Source organism: Oncorhynchus gorbuscha, linkage group LG05 (assembly GCF_021184085.1).
Source record: "Oncorhynchus gorbuscha isolate QuinsamMale2020 ecotype Even-year linkage group LG05, OgorEven_v1.0, whole genome shotgun sequence".
NCBI lineage: Eukaryota > Metazoa > Chordata > Actinopteri > Salmoniformes > Salmonidae > Oncorhynchus > Oncorhynchus gorbuscha.
Window position 1 is genome coordinate 40,512,239 of NC_060177.1, and position 13,235 is coordinate 40,525,473.

At 39.8% G+C, this 13,235-nt stretch overlaps 1 protein-coding gene across 2 annotated transcripts in view; it reads right to left on the bottom strand.

Annotated features, from left to right (window-relative positions):
• syt14a (synaptotagmin XIVa) overlaps positions 1 to 11,372 on the bottom strand; it is a 111,048-nt gene extending 99,676 nt beyond the window's left edge. For both annotated transcript variants that reach the window (XM_046349911.1, XM_046349909.1), the window contains exon 1: positions 11,315 to 11,372. The gene's annotated coding sequence lies outside the window, so the exon portion shown is untranslated. The remainder of the gene's footprint in view (positions 1 to 11,314) is intronic.
• Positions 11,373 to 13,235: the final 1,863 nt, after the last annotated feature.

Sequence of the window (13,235 nt, forward strand, 5' to 3'; positions counted from 1 at the left end):
TGTTTTACTTTAAGCCGATACTAATCTAGAGATATAGGATCTTAATTTGAGCCAGTTTGCTAACGCAGGAAAATAATCCTGCAGAAAAGGAAATGTTAATTGCCATTTTGTTTTAGGTTGATACATTTTTCGTAAAGGAAAATCAAGTCTGAAATTCAATGTGTAAATTACAAAAACCTCAAATACACTATACATTTTACATTTCCTGCATTGCAGGAAAGAACTCCTGGAACAGGGTGATCAAATCAAGATCCTACACCTGTATACGGCACATTATGTGTTTGTCTTGAACCAGCGGAAAGGACAGAATTTAAAAGACAACTTTATTGCTCCCTTAATGAGCACGGAGGCATGCAATTGTATTTTTCCAAAAATACATACTGTATGTTCTCCATTCCCTGACAAATAGCCAAATTTATCACCCTCCACACTAAGCAAAAAACATGAAGTCTTCCCACTATTGTCTTTAGTTGGTCACCATGTTGTCTAAAGCAAAGTATTAATTCAAATGTTCACCCATCTTAAAGAGAAGAGGAGGAGCATTGAAAAAATGAGTGCCAGTTGTGACCGACCGGCTCAAAATCGGTCTTATGTAGCAACATTTGATTTAAAAAAAATGTACATTGTGTAAAAGTAGAGACAGAGATACAAAATGGTATATCATACACTGCAGTTGGGAAAGTAATTTGGCTTTGAAAGTTGATAAACTTGAAACTCACTTTTGAGAAAATGGCCTTTGAATGTTTTGGTGCTACTACTGGAGAGCTCTTCTTTGTCTACACCCATTCAGCATCGTTCACACCCTCTTAAGCCTTAGCCCCACCCATCTATTTAAGGGTTGATCTGAGCGTTCTGTACTAACAGCAGCAGTCGAGCACCCATGCTAACTTGCTAACTACTTCCACACAAATAAGAGAACAGCTCACTGAACATTACTCGCCCTAGCAGTGCTGGTTGTGTAAGGGATGGCTGCCGTTTTACGGCCTCCTAACCAACTGTGCTATTTTGTTCGTTTTTTTGCGATGTTTGTATAATTTTTTAAATAATGTTATTGTTACTTTAAATGTATTTTTTACTTTAGTTTATTTAGAAAATATTTTCTTAAATCTTTCTTGAACTGCACTGTTGGCTTGTAAGTAAATATTTCACGGTAAGGTTGTATTCGGCGCATGTGAAAAATAAAGTTTGATTTTGTTATGCTATCCAGATTGTTGGTGACTGCAACTGTGCTGTTAGATTGTCCATTCATAAATTCAGAACGTTTCTGTCACACTCAGATGAGCAAATGGCTCTGAGATCCGAATAATAAAATCATACACGTAACGTTATCTAGCAAGCCAGCCAGCTAACGTTATCTAGCTCGTTAACCGTACAGTTTAACTTGAAATTAAAATACATTGTTAAAATTAGAAATGTGTAATATTTGAAAATGTAGCTAGTTAGACTATCTTACCCATGGTCTGAAATCAGAGTAGATGGCCAGAGAGAATTTACCAGCTAGTACGTTTATCAAAAGTTGTTGCAGTGACATTCTATTGAAATGGATAATTGCATAGTGGAAACTGTTGTTAAGATATGTAGTTAGCTAAACAATTAACCATAATCCCAGCTCATGACTTTTACTACCCTGCATGAATCTGCAGGTTAGCTCACTAACATTACACTTTAACTTGAAATGAAACCACTTCCTGTCAAAATTAGAAACGTGTAATATCTGAAAATGTAGCTAGTTAGACTATCTTACATCATGTATACATCATGAATGGACACTTCTCTTGTCGGATGCCATGGTTGCCCTTAGTTTGAAGATTAGAAGTCGACCGATTATGATTTTTCAACGCCGATACCAATTATTGGAGGACCAAAAAAAGCCGATATGGATTAATCAGACCATTTATTTTATTTGTAATAATGACAATTACAACACTACTGAATGAACACTTAATTTAACTTAATATAATACATCAAAATCAATTTAGCCTCAAATAAATAATATAACATGTTCAATTTGGTTTAAATAATGTAAAAACACTGTGTTGGAGAAGTAAAAGTGCAATATGTGCTATGTAAGAAAGCTAAGGTTTCAGTTCCTTGCTCAGAACATGAGAACATATGAAAGCTGGTGGTTCCTTTTAACATGAGTCTTCAATATGCCCAGGTAAGCAGTTTTAGGTTGAAGTAATTATAGGAATTATAGGACTATTTCTCTCTATACCATTTGTATTTCATTAACCTTTGACTATTGGGATGTTCTTATAGGCACTTTAGTATTGCCAGTGTAAGAGTATAGCTTCCGTCCCTCTCCTTACCCCTACCTGGACTCGAACCAGGAACACATCGACAACAGCCACCCTCGAAGCAGCGTTACCCATACAGAGCAAGGGGAACAACCACTCCCGAGTCTCAAAGCGAGTGACATTTGAAACGCTATTAGCGCACACCCCGCTAACTAGCTAGCCATTTCACATCGGTTACTCCAGCCTAATCTAGGGAGTTGATAGGCTTGAAGTCATAAACAGCACAATGCTTCGAAGAGCTGCTGGCAAAACGCACAAAAGTGCAGTTTGGATGAATGCTTACGAGCCTGCTGCTGCCAACCACCGCTCAGTCAGACTGCTCTATCAAATCATAGACTTAGTTATAACATAATAACACACAAATATGAGCCTTTGGTCATTAATATGGTCGAATCTGGAAACTGTCATCTCGAAAACAAGTCGTTTATTCTTTCAGTGAAATACAGAACCGTTACGTATTTTATCTAACGGGTGGCATCCCTATGTCTAAATATTCCTATTACATTGCATAACCTTCAATGTTATGTCATAATTACAAAAAATTCTGGCAAATTAGGCAGCCCAACCTGTTGCATATACACTGAGACTGCGTGCAATGAATGCAAGAGAAGTGACACAGTTTCACCTGGTTAATATTGCCTGCTAACCTGGATTTCTTTTAGCCAAATATGCAGGTTTAAAATATATACTTCTGTGTATTGATTTTAAGAAAGGCATTGATGTTTAAGGTTAGGTACACATTGGAGCAACGACAGTCCTTTTTCACGAATACGCACCGCAACGATTATATGCAACGCAGGACACACTAGATAAACTAGTAATATCAACAATGTGTTGTTAAATAGTGATGATTGACTGATTGTTTTTTATAAGCTAAGTTTAAATGCTAGCTAGCAACTTACCTTGGCTTACTGCATTCGCGTAACAGGCAGCCTTCTCGTGGAGTGCAATGTAATCAGGTAGTTAGAGCATTGGACTAGTTAACTGTAAGGTTGCAAGATTGAATCCCCAAGCTGACAAGGTAAAAATATGTCGTTCTGCCCCTGAACAAGGCAGTTCATTGAAAATAAGAATGTGTTCTTAACCGAATTTCCTAGTTAAATAAAGATTAAATAAAAGGTGTAAAAAAATGAAAATATATATATATATATTTTAATCGGCCAAATCGGTGTCCTAAAATACCAATTTCCGATTGTTATGAAAACTTGAAATCGCCCTAATTAAATCGTCCATTCCGATTAAATCGGTCAACCTCTTTTGAAGATGTAATCCGGAGACAATTTTTTTCTTAGCTATCATACACAATCTCCTTAGCTATCATACACAAATTACGCTGATTCAAAGCTTGGTTCTCCAGAAAGTGATGAGCAACACTTATGCTGTTTTACTACGCACTAACTTTTTTTTAAAGCCGTGTTAGAACAGATTACCTACACATACTGCTCATCGTAAATAGACAGAAATGCGCTATATGGCAGACCAATCCAAACTCATCTTTCGGCATGTCCAGCCCACTCATTATCTCAGCCAATCATGGCAAGCGGGAAGGTTGGTGACTTTTTCTGTGGCTAAACCAACTAGGCTCAAAATTTAACAACTTCATTTGTATTTACAGATGGCATTTACAGTTTGTTATTTAGGCACATGAAAGTTCACGTTCGAGAAGGCACTTCTGCCAAAAAAATGCATTTTGAAGTAGTGACCCATTCCAGTCTTATTCTAAAACATATTTAAAAATAAATAAATATCAATCTACACACAATACCCCATATTGACGAAGTCACAACAGGTTGACATTTTTGCAAATGTATTAATAAAAAAAAAACGAAATACCTTTTTTTCCATAAGTATTAAGACACTTTGTTATGAGACTCGAAATTGAGCTCAGGTACATCCTGTTTCCATTGATCATCCTTGACATGTTTCTACAACATCATTGGAGTATACCTGTGGTAAATTCAATTGATTGGACATCATTTGGAAAGGCACACACCTGTCTATATAAGGTCCCACAGTTGAAAGTGCATAACAGAGCACCAAGCCATGAGGTCAAAGGAATTGGGGAAGAGGAAGGGTACCAAAACATTTCTGCAGCATTGATGGTCCCCAAGAACACAGTGTTCTCCATCATTCTTAAATGGAAGAAGTTTGGAACCACCAACACTCTTCCTAGAGCTGGCCGCCCGGCCAAACTGACCAATCGGGGGATAAGGGCCTGGTCAGGGAGGTGACCAAGAGCCCAATGGTCACTCTGACAGAGCTCCAGTGTTATTCGGTGGAGATTGGAGAAACTTCCAGGACAACCATTGAGTGGCGAGATGGTAGCCACTCCTAACTAAAAGGCACATGAAAGCCCACTTGGAGTTTGCCAAAAGGCACCTATAGACTCTTAGGCCATGAAGAACAAGATTCTCTGGTGTGATGAAACCAAGATTGAACTCTTTGGCCTGAATGCCAAGCATCACGTCTGGAGGAAACCTGGCACCATCCCTATTGTGAAGCATGGTGGTGGGACTGGGAGACTAATCAGGTTTGAGGGAAAGATGAACGGAGCAAAGTACAGAAAGATCCTTGATATAAACCTGCTCCAGACACTAAGGACCTCAGACTGGGGGCGAAGGTTCACACCGTCCAACAGGGCAATGGCCCTAAGCACACAACCAAGACAACGCAGGAGTGGCTTTGGGACAAGTCTCTGAATGTCCTTGAGTGGCCCAGCCAGAGCCTGGACTTGAACCCGATCGAACATCTCTGGAGAGACCTGAAAATAGCTCCCCAGCAACGCTCCACATAAAACCTGAAAGACCTTGAGAGGATCTGCAGAGAAGAATGGGAGAAACTCACCAAATACAGGTGTGCCAAGGTTGTAGTGTCATACCCAAGAAGACTCTAAGCTGTAATCGCTGCCAAAGGTGCTTTATCAAAGTAATGAGTAAAGGGTCTGAATACTTATGTAAGTGTGACATTTACAAGGGTATTTGTTTATATGAATTTGCAAAAATGTATAAAAACCCGTTTTTGCTTTGTCATTATGGGGAATTGTCTGTAGATTGACGAGGACTGTATGTCCTCTACCATTAGCAACTGTAATTTAATTTCTACGGTAAACTAGTTTAAATTAAATAGACAGAACAGAACTACCGCAACGTTACTTTTGTACCTGATGGTGGGGCGGGAGTAACACAGCCTTGGGACAGAAGTAACAGCTAGTGAAAAGTGCACACTATCTGTCTTAACTTCAGGTTTGTAATGCTTGTTATTTTCAACAAATGTACGATCAGCCATAATTTCATGTTTGTGTCGATTTGAATAATTAATGTTATAGGTTAGAAATTTAAATTAACCATTTTCTCATCTCACTTTAATTGGAATGTAGTAGATGTTTTTCACCATTTTCAATGACTATTCATGCTTAGCCCTACCAATTAGGTGCACTTCAACTGTCCTTGTCATGCATGCTCCTTGTGTCAAGATATATTACATGTTTTTATTCTCTTCACAAATGGCAAACTCATCATGCTTATCACATTTCCATGGCTTGACACAAGGTAATTGCACCCCAGAATAATAAAGATATATTTTTAACCACTAACCTGGCAATAGAAGCTTATGTGGGGCGGCAGGGTAGCCTAGGTTAGAGCATTGGACTAGTAACCGGGAGGGGAGGTTCGCTGTTGCAAGTTCAAATCCCCGAGCTGACAAGGTACAAATCTGTCGTTCTGCCCCTGAACAGGCAGTTAACCCACTGTTCCTAGGCTGTCATTGAAAATAAGAATTTGTTCTTAACTGACTTGCCTAGTTAAATAAAGGGAAATAAAAAAAATAATGTGAGAAGCTGATCCATCAAGTCAATGAAAGTATAATTCCATAATTTTAAAACATGAAATCATTTCTTGATATTTTGCTAACATTCTAAAATAAATATGAACTAGAGGAGTTCTTTTTTGAAATGTTATTCCAGGTAATCAGTTTACATTGTGTTACTTTCATCCTACCAGTCTCCCCTGAAACTTCTCCCAGGCTAACCCGAGACTAGCTAGCATGATAGGGTTTCCGTTAGGGTGGAATGGAAAATATGGCACTGTACAACGTGACGGTCGGGTGTAGGCTACATTACTAGGCATAACATTTCCACACCCTAATTGCAAACTGGCCCTAACCAGAATAGATAGAGGAGTGTGAGGCTACAGTGCACAAGAGCAAGAGGACTAGTACATTAGAGTGTCTAGTTTGAGAAAGACGCCTCACAAGTCCTCAACTGGCAGCTATATTAAATAGTACCCGCGAAAACACCAGGAGGTAAGGCAATAAATAAGCCGTAGTGGTGAAATAATTACAATTTAGCATTAACATTGGAGTGATAGATGTGCAAGTAGAGATACTGGGGTGCAAAAGAGCAAGAAGATAAATAATATGGGGATGAGGTAGTTGGGTGGGCTATTTACAGATGGGCTGCGTACAGGTGCAATTATATGTAAGCTGCTCTGACAGCTGATGCTTAAAGTTAGAGAGGGAGATAAGACTCCAGCTTCAGTGCAGCCTTTTGCAATTCGTTCCAGTCATTGTCAGCAGAGAACTGGAAGGAAAGGCGGCCAAAGGAAGTGTTGGCTTTGGGGATGACCAGTGAAATATACCTGCTGGAGCGCGTGCTACGGGTGGGTGTTGCTATGTTGACCAGTGAGCTGAGATAAAGCGGGGCTTTACCTAGCAAAGACTTCTAGATGACCTGGAGCCAGTGGGTTTGGCAACAAAAATGTAGCAAGGGCCTACAGGTCGCAGTGGTGGGTAGTATATGGGGATTTGGTGACAAAATTCATGACACTGTGATAGACTACATCCAATTTGCTGAGTAGAGTATTGTGGGCTATTTTGAAAATGACATTGCCAAAGTCCAGGATCAGTAGGGTAGTCAGTTTTACGAGGGTATGTTTGGCAGCATTCGTGAAGGAGGCCTTGCTGCGAAATAGGAAGCCAATTCTAGATTTAATTTTGGATTGGAGATGCTTTATGTGAGTCTGGAATGAGAGTTTACAGTCTAACCAGACACAAAGGTATTTGTAGTTTTCCACATATTCAAATTCAAAACCATCCAGAGTAGAGAAGCTAGTCGGGTGGGCGAGTGCGGGCAGCAATTGGTTGAAGAGCATGCATCTAGTGTTTAAAAGCAGTTGGAGGCCACCGAAGGAGTGTTGAATGGCATTGAAGCTTGTTTGGAGGTTTGTTAACACAGTGTCCAAAGAAAGGCCAGATGTATACAGAAAGTTGGTCATATGGGTAGAGGTGAATCAGAGAATCACAAGCAGCAAGAGCGACATCATTGATATATACAGAGAAAAGAGTCGGCCTGAGAATTGAAGCCTGTCCGGACAACAGGCCCTCCGATTTGACACACTGAAATCTGAGAAGTAGTTGGTGAACCAGGCGAGGCAGTCATTTGAGAAACAAAAGGCTATCGAGTCTGCCGATAAGAATGCGGTGATAGACAGATTCGAAAGTCTTGGCCAACTATTGTTTGCAACCAATACTCCCGAGTGGGCTCCCAAGTGGCGCAGCAGTCTAAGGCAATGCATCTCAGTGCTAGAGGAGTCACGACGGACCCAGGCTGATTCCAGGCTGTATCACACCCGGCTGTGATTGGGAGTCCCATAGGGCGGCGCACAATTGGCCCAGCGTCGTCCGGGTTAGGGTTTGGCCAGGGCAGGCCGTCATGGTAAATAAGAATTTGTTCTTAACTGACTTGCCTTGTTAAATAAAGGTAAAAATATATATATTTTTAAATACAAACTAAGTCAAGCTGAAGTGTCTGCCAGACATAATGGTCCCACCTGCAGACAGTCGAGCTTGTATTTATAGGGCTTGTCCCAGTTTCCTTGGGGAATCTCCACTACCTGCAGAGCAAAATCAGGCCACAGTTGTTGTTTGCTATTGAGGACACTGTAGAGCGATGGACTCAGGCCAAAAGCTAGTAATACAAAGACAAGTCTAAGGTACAAGAAGTAGGGTATTAACCATATAGAGGAAATGCCTAGCATCTATCACTATATCTGAAGCAGTACTGGAATGGTTCCTATGTTGAATTAGGTCATTTATTATTATTATTATATTAGGTCTAGTCAATAGAAATCACTAGCAAATAAGAACATAGACTTTTAAAGAGATGGCTTGAAATTAGGGTGCTATGAAAAAGTTCAAAGCACTTCACATATTTTCTCCTCACTTTCTTTCTATCCCTCTTGTGATCTTTCTCCACTCCAACCTCTTTCTGCTATGAAGTTCATTCGGACATTGTCAGTTGGATGGCAGATTGATTCATCTGTAAAACAAACAGATCTGAAAAAATCTATTTGTTGTGGTTCATTTATTGGGTTGAATGGCATCACATCCTCTCGATGGAGATAAATTGCATTGTGATGTTGATTGCTTGTAGTTGCTCTGTAATAAGAATTACATGAAATCTGTTATTTTGGGAAAAAATGGAAAAACAAATATGTTACCTTTATTTAACCAGGTAGGCAAGTTGAGAACAAATTCTAATTTACAATTGCGACCTGGCCAAGATAATGCAAACCAGTTCGACACATACAACAACACAGAGTTACACATGGAGTAAAACAAACATACAGTCAATAATACAGTAGAAAACTAAGTCTATATACAATGTGAGCAAGTGAGGTAAGGGAGGTAAAGGCAAAAAAAGGCCATGGTGGTGAAGTAAATACAATAAAGCAAGTATGGAATGGAAACACTGGAATGGTAGATTTGCAGTGGAAGAATGTGCAAAGTAGAGAGAAATAATGGGGTGCAAAGGAGCAAAATAAATAAATAAATAAATACAGTAGGGAAAGATGTAGTTGTTTGGGCTAAATTACAGATGGGCTATGCACAGGTGCAGTAATCTGTGAGCTGCTCTGACAGCTGGTGCTTAAAGCTAGTGAGGGAGATAAGTGTTTCCAGTTTCAGAGATTTTTGTAGTTCGTTCCAGTCATTGGCAGCAGAGAACTGGAAGGAGAGGCGGCCAAATGAAGAATTAGTTTTGGGGGTGACCAGAGAGATATACTTGCTGGAGCGCGTGCTACAGGTGGGTGCTGCTATGATGACCAGTAAGCTGAGATACAGCGAGAAAAGAATGATCACTCGCAATAAGTCGTTCAGATGAATGTGGAAGTAATGAAAAAGCAAACATTTAGCGCAAAAAACTAAGCCCCAAAATTTTACCAATTTATAATCTAGTTATTTGGGATGGATTGAAATTGACAGAATTGTTACCTGGAAGAAAATGGGGGAGGTCCATGCTTTTTCAAATTAAATCAAGGGGAGGTATTTATTTTTTAATCTAGTCCAGGTTTGGATTATGTCATTTGTAATTCATCAAATTTAAACATTTCTCAGTGTTTAAGAAAACAGCCGCTCATCTCTGATTCTCCGCTGGGCGTGCAATATCAAGTGCGCCTATAGGCCAATTAGTGTGGTCTCAATCAAAAGCTATAGGCTACGAAGGGCATGCTCAGAGAAGAACACAAGTTATATTTCTAAGATAGCCGCTGAGATGGGGTAAATACAAAAAGGCTGCATTACACACAGCAATTGATATTCCAACCCTGAACCCCCTGGCCTGCTCTACTGTTGCTAATCAAAACCGTTTTTTTGTGTGCTTCCAATGGCTGTGCTTCCCATGGCTGTGCTGTGTCGAACTACGGTGGCAGTTCAGGAGGAGAGTCAAAGGCTTCTTCACCAATTTATTTTTGATTAGGCCTAGTCCAAAAAATGCACTATATTGCGCATATTCTGTTCAGTTTGAGGAGACCGCAAAGATGAGAAGGAGGACCGTAGGTCAACTTTGTTAGCTTGCTACTATGATAATTTATTTGTTTCTTGCCCATGATGAATTTATCAGAGTTATTGACCTCACAATAAGCCAGATTCGAGTAACTTACCTTGTTGTGCTGAAACTTGAAGCAGCTGCAGTGGAACAATCAAATGGAAATTAGGGGTAGGGTAGGCATAATTCATTTCAACAGTCATTTTAATTAGACTTTACTAACAATAAGAGGATTTTGTGTTGGAGCCTATTCCTTCCTATTTACGAAAGAGGTAGGGCTACCTGTTTTAAAGACGAAATTAGGCTATAGGTTACGACAGTGTATTCGAAAAGTATTCAGACCCCTTGACTTTTTCCACATTTTGTTATGTTACATCCTTATTTTAAAATGGATTCAATTGTTTTATCCCCTCCTCAATCTACACACAATTCCCCATAACGACAAAGCAAAACAGGTTTTTAGAAATGTTTGCAAATGCATTCAACACAAGAAATGTAAATATCACATTTACATTAGTATTCAGACACTTTACACTCAGTACTTTGATGACACACCTTTGGCAGCGATTACAGAGTTGAGTCTTTTGGGGTATGACACTACAAGCTTGGCACATCTGTATTTGGGGAGTGTCTCCCATTCTTCTCTGCAGATCCGCTCAAGCTCTAACAGCGTCGCTGCACAGCTAGATGCTTTTGAGGAGCCTTTAGATTCTAGACTTGTTGCCCGGCACCACTTGCCTTGCGGTATTAGAGAAAACAGTCTAATTGGTTGACTGGAGTCTCTGACAATTATATGGGCTTTCCTCTGACACCTCCTATCACATACAGTTGAAGTCGGAAGTTTACATACACTTAGGTTGGAGTCATTAAATCTTGCTTTCAAACACTCCACAAATGTCTTGTTAACAAACTATAGTCGTGGCAAGTCGATTAGGACATCTACTTTGTGCACGACAAGTAATTTTTCCAACAATTGTTTACAGACAGATTATTTAACTTATAATTCACTGTATCACAATTCCAGTGGGTCAGAAGTTTATATATATTACATTGATTGTGCCTTTAAAAAGCTTGGAAAATTCCAGAAAATTATGTCATGGCTTTAGAAGCTGCTGATAGGCTAATTGGCATCATTTGAATCAATTGGCATCATTTGAATCAATTGGAGGTGTACATGTGGATGTATTTCATGGCCTACCTTCGAACTCAGTGCCTCTTTGCTTGACATCATGGGAAAGTCAAAAGAAATCAGCCAAGACCTTGGAAAAGAATTGACTTCCACAAGTCTGGTTCATCCTTGGGTGCAATTTCCAAACACTTCAGGTACCACGTTCATCTGTACAAACAATAACACGCAAATTTAAACACCATGGGACTGCGCAGCCGACATACCGCTCAGGAAGGAGACGCATTCGGTCTCCTAGAGAACGTACTTTGGTGTGAAAAGTGCAAATCAATGCCAGAACAACAGCAAAGGACCTTGTGTAGATGCTGCAGGAAACAGGTACAAAAGTATCTATATCCACAGTAAAACGAGTCCTATATCGACATAACCTGAAAGGCAGCTCAGCAATGAAGAAAGCACTGCTCCAAAACCGCCCTTTAAAAAAATAACACCATCCCAACTGTGAACCACGGGGTGGCAGCATCATGTTGTGGGGGTGCTTTGCTACAGGAGAGACTGGTGCACTTCACAAAATAGATGGCAACATGAAGGAAAATTACGTGGATATATTGAAGCAACATCTCAAAACATCAGTCAGGAAGTTAAAGCTTGGAAGTTAATGGGTCTTCCAAATGGACAATGACCCCAAGCATACTTCCAAAGTTGTGGAAAAACAGCTTAAGGACAACAAAGTCAAGCTATTGGTGTGGCCATCACAAAGCCCTGACCTCAATCCCGTAGAAAATGTGTGGGCAGAACTGAAAAAGCGTGTGCGAGCAAGGAGGCCTACAAACCTGATTGAGTTACAACAGCTCTGCCAGGAGGAATCGGACAAAATTCACCCAACTTATTGTGGGAAGCTTGTGGAAAGCTTGCCAAAACATTTAACCCAAGTTAAGCAATGTAAAGGCTATGCTAAATACTAATTGAGGCTAAGCCAAATACTAATTGAGTGTATGTAAACTCCTGACCCACTGGGAATGAGATTAAAGAAATAAAAGCTGAAATAAATCACTCTCAACTATTATTCTGACATTTCACATTCTTACAATAAAGTGGTGATCCTAACTGACCTAAAACAGGGGATTTTTACTGGGATTAAATGTCAGGAATTGTGAAAAACGGAGTTTAAATGTACTTGGCTAAGGTGTATGTAAACTTCCGACTTAGGTCCTGGAAGGCAGTAAGCTTGGTCACAGTGATGTACAGGGCCATTCACACTACAATCTGTAGCACCTTATGGTCAGATGCCATACCAGGCGGTGATGCAACTGGTCAGGATACTCTCAATGGTGCAACTAGAGAACCTTTTGAGGATCTGGAGACATTGCACAACCTTCAATGTTATGTCATAATTACGTCAAATTCAGGGAAATTAGGCAGCCCAAACTGTTGCATATACACTGACTCTGCGTGCAATGAACGCAAGAGAAGTGACAATTTCACCTGGTTAATATTGCCTGCTAACCTGGATTTCTTTTAGCTAAATATGCAGGTTTAAAAATATATACTTTGTATTGATTTTAAGAAAGGCATTGCTGTTTATGGTGAGATTGGGATTTTTTTTTATGTGGGTAGTTTTCAATTGAATGCCTATAGAGTATCTAATGGGTTAGGACCCAGATTGCAGTTCTTATGGCTTCCACGACATGTCAACAGTCTTTAGACATTTTTTCAGGCTTGTTTTCTGAAAAATGAAGAAGAATGAGACATTTCTGTCAGTGCACTGTAGAATCATGCAGTGCTGGTTTGCGCATGTGCCCTAATGCGTGCCCTTCGTTGTTTTTCCTTTCTACTGAATACGCTATTGTCCAGTTGAAATATTAGAGATTATTTAGACAATTGACAACCTGAGGATTAATTAGAAACATCGTTTGACATGTTTCGACGAACTTCACCGGTACTATTAGGATGTATTCGTCTGCATGTTTTGACTGCCTTTGAGCCAGTGGAT